This window comes from Ceratotherium simum, chromosome 2, assembly GCF_057802395.1.
Source record: "Ceratotherium simum simum isolate JZ-2026a chromosome 2, ASM5780239v1, whole genome shotgun sequence".
Classification (NCBI taxonomy): Eukaryota; Metazoa; Chordata; class Mammalia; order Perissodactyla; family Rhinocerotidae; genus Ceratotherium; species Ceratotherium simum.
In genome coordinates, this window is record NC_141901.1 from 21929991 (window position 1) to 21934279 (window position 4289).

Consider the following 4289-nt stretch of genomic DNA (forward strand, 5'->3'; position numbering starts at 1 on the left):
AAAAGAGTCCATATCTTTCAGAAATGCATACTGAAATGTTTAGAGATAAAATAATATAGTGTCTAGAATTTTCTTTAAATTAATTTGAAGTGGGGACTAGATGGGTAGCAAAGAAATAAAACAAGATTGGCCATAAGTTGGTAATTGTTAAATAAGGCAGAAAATGGGATCAGTATATACTCTTCTCTCTACTTTTATGTATGTAACATATTCTCTATTATAAAATATTATAAAAAAGAAATGGTTAGTCATATAAGAGAAACACTGTTATACCATATACTCTTCAACATAGAGAATTATTTTTTTAATAATTTAATATACAATTCAAAACAATATTACAGTGCAATTTTAAAGACCTTATAGAAAGAGAATTTATTCCCTTCCTTAGAAAATCAGTGCATGACTTGTCTCCCCTGTGCACCATGAGGGTTCAACAAGTAAGGCAAATGCCTTGAGTATGAAAGCCGCGGTTAGCGATGTATCACACCTAGAATCCAGGAGAGGTAAATTAGACAGAAGTGGTAGTCATTCTTATTAAACAATCAATCAGGTAACACCATGACAAGTTGATTTGCAGCACCAGAACTGTCCATTTAAGTCTCTTTTTTTCTTAGTGATCAGAAGTCCCATGTTGTCTCCAGTCTCCTCATTGTATTTTGTGTGAGATCCATCACAGAATGGGCACTTTTTGAACCTCCAACCACTGCAGTGCACAGCTTTATCTCCCAAATGCTCCAGGACAAAAGCACGTACTGTCTTGGGCTGTCCTGGATATAAAGGTTTACCATAGATTTGCTGCAATGATCTTGAACACAAAACCTTTTGTAAGTTAGATAACAAGTGGCAGCTGTCCTAGCTGCTGCGATCCATTCAACTTGTACGCTGGAGGTCAGACTCCATTGTACATTGAAATAATGATAAACTCCAAAAATGTAAAAAAAATAATTGTTTTGTTGTTGTTATTGATGTAAAAAATCAACAGAAAGCTAACAAAAGATAAAAAGTGAGATGGAGCCAATGAGAATTTAATTATCTTCTATTCAGACAATAGACCTTAAGTGGAAGAAAAACTTTTCACTCATTAGAAGTATAACTTCTGCACATCACTGAATCATTCTCTTCAGGTAAGGCTCTCTCCTGATATAAGAAGTACTCATGAGCTAGAAAAATGACCTGGAAACTTTTCAAATGTCTCCAGGATGTTTCCACTTGGACTCTTCCTGGTATTGTGATTTATAATAAGAAATATATATTTGGTCTTTGTCCCAGTTTCTGGTTTTCTCCTAAAACTCTTAGAATTTCCTAAGTGAGGAAAGTAATCAAGATGTCTTCTGTTATGTTAATATGTGACTTTTAGGAAGTACTTCAGGATGGGGGCTGGTTGCTAGGAGAAACAATCTTGTGATTAGAGGGTTGGAACTTTCATTCCCACACCTGACCTCCAGGAGGGGAGACGGGCGGATGATTGAGTTCAATAACCAATGGCTGATGATTTCATCAATCTTGCCTATGTAATGAAGCCTCCATGAAAACCCTAAGGGCAAGGTTCAGAGAGCTTCTAGGTCAATGAACATGTGGCGGTTTGGGGAGAGTGGCAGGCTTGGAGAGGACACAGAAGCTCTGTGCCCTTTTCCCATATCTTGCCCTGTATGCATCACTTCCATCTGGCTGTTCCTGAGTTATATCCTTTTATAGTAAACCGGTAATCCAGTGAGTAAACTGGTTTCCTGAGTCTTGTGAGCTGCTCCAGCAAATTAATTGAACCCAAGGAGTGGGTCCTGGGAATCTCTGATTTATAGGTGACAACCTGGGCTTGCAAGTAGCATCTAAAGTGGAGGGCAGTCTCGTGGGACTGAGTCCTTAACCTGCGGAATCTGATGCTATCTCCAGGCAGATAGTGTCAGAATTGAGTTGAACTGTAGGACACTCAGCTGGTGTCAGAGAATTTCTTGGTGGTGTGGGGAAACCCCCTCTGCATCAGACTAAGAAGTCAGAATCATTACTCCTTAAAGTTCCTTTCAAATTCCCCTATTCTGTCAATGGCATCACAATTCTATTAGTCCCATAGACTTGAAATTGTACTATAATTTTGGAGCCTTTCTTTTTTCAATTACAGCTGCAATCAGTTAAAAAGTCCTGATGAATCTCGTTTGTCAATGTGTCATGTATTGTCCTCTGCTAACTTTACTTTCCAAATCTCACATCTGACCCCTGTTTAATAGCTGTATCCTCATAGTACTGACATACTACTTCTTAAAATGCTAATTTCTTCACGGCATCTTATACTCAAGAACCTCCAATAGTCCCCTACTGTTTAATGTCAAGCTTTATTTCTTTGCCTAGCAGTCCACATTCTCCTAAATTTTTCCCCATATAATCTATAGATGTTGCTTCCTTCTCCTCGCAATGAAGTTTTACTCTGTACTCCAGCTCCCCTCTTCAACCGTTTCCACTCTGTTCTTGAAGCCTACCTTACACAATCCCTTGTCCTCTGACTGTAAGGTTTGGCCAGTAGGGAGCACTGTCAAGGGAGTCATGGTTTAAATATAACCTAAGAGAGTTTAAAAGAAATTTGCCTTTAAAATAAAGGCAAAAAATGCCAAACAAAATTGTTTTCTCTCCATCCTAACTAGAATCACGGTAAATTATATAGACTCTCAGAGTCAATAAAAGATCATAAAATTTATATATGCCAACCCTCTTCCAAGGCCGAAGCATTCTTTAGAATAGTCCCTAGCTTATGTTGCCTCTTTTCCAAGAAATTCCTTCCAGTCTTCGGTAGCTTTCACTTTTAGAAAGTTCTTTCTTGTATCAAACTTCCTATCTCTGTAAAGTTACATCCATTGACCCTATCTACTACTCTGGACCTTTAAAAATAAAACCCCAATTTCACTTCTTATGATAAGAATTCAAATATTTTATGATAGCTATTACTTTGTCTACACTTCCCTAAGCTGGAAATTTCCAATTTTAAAAACTATGTCTGAAAGAACATGTTTTTAAGACCCACAGAGCCTGTTGACCAAGTTTTCCGTCCAGCAATCACTACCTTATGAGAACTCTCTTTTGGCAGATGCCTGAGCTACTGTCTTAGATGCCTGACTCTTCTGTCATAGACGAGCTCCTTAGAATCAGTGGTTGTGTCATATTCATTCTTGTTTTCCCAGTGCCTTGCCCCAGTTATTAGCACTTTCATTTTCATTTATTTTTAAACAAATAGATAAAGTCATGTGTCGCTTAATGATGGGCATGCATTCTGAGAAATGCATCATTAGGTGATTTTGTCATTGTGTGAACATCATAGAGCACACTGAAGGGAAACAAAATTTACAACCCCCAAATGTATGTCCTTAACATGGGGATTATTTTAGGCTGATCATTTTTAAGAAATAAAAGACTCAAACTTTTTCTTGTTACCTCTCTCAACTGCCTAAAAGAGTTCAGATAAAAAAACCTGTCTCAGGAAGCAAGCTGTCACCTTAGTATAACATGAGCTAGGTGGTAGACAGGGAGGAATCTAGAAAAGCCTGTTTGTTGGGGTCCCCTCTGTTCTTCTGTTTCTGTGTGGCCAAACACTTGTTTTCCAAATGTTTGCTCCTTTTCACCTACCTGTGAACTGCCTTCCTTCCCTTTGAAGTCCCTGACTCTTCCCACTCTCAACATCTTTTGTCTTTAGCTGAGGTTGGTATTTAAGGCGAGGGCTTTGGCCATTTTGGCGAGGTACTTGGTTTTTCTGGGTTTCACCCATGTATACATGTTATTAAACTTTTGTTTTTCTTCTGTTAATCTTAATCTGTCTCATGACAATTTAATTCTTACCAGCCAGAAGAACCTAGAAAGGTAGAGGAGAATTTCTTCCTCCCCTACAGTATTTACACAACCCTAGATGGTATAGCCTACTACACACCTAGGCTATATGGTACTAATCTTATGGGATCACCATTGTATATGCAGTCTGTTGTTGACCAAAATGTCGTTATAGTTAGTGGTGCATGACTGTAGACGGATCCAGTTATTCCTCTTTTAATAATGCTTTCAGTGTGCCTCTCCCTCTCAGAAATGAACTCAGTAGTTCAAATGAAGTCTGACTAGTATAGAGAGGATTGGAACTGTACTTGTTCAAGATAGAATATCATACTCCCTATAATGTAGCTTGAGATTATATTATCATTTTTCCCCCAACCATACCTACTATTGACTCATATCGAATGCATTTTAAATCAAGATCAAATGCTTTTTCTACATATTACATCCAAACCATATCTTCCTAGCATGTATTCGTACAGGAA

At 38.0% G+C, this 4289-nt stretch overlaps 1 pseudogene; it reads right to left on the bottom strand.

The window, feature by feature from the left end:
- Positions 1-546: 546 nt before the first annotated feature.
- LOC101392075 (CDGSH iron-sulfur domain-containing protein 1 pseudogene) lies at positions 547-3748 on the bottom strand (annotated as a pseudogene).
- Between the last annotated feature and the right edge of the window lie 541 nt (positions 3749-4289).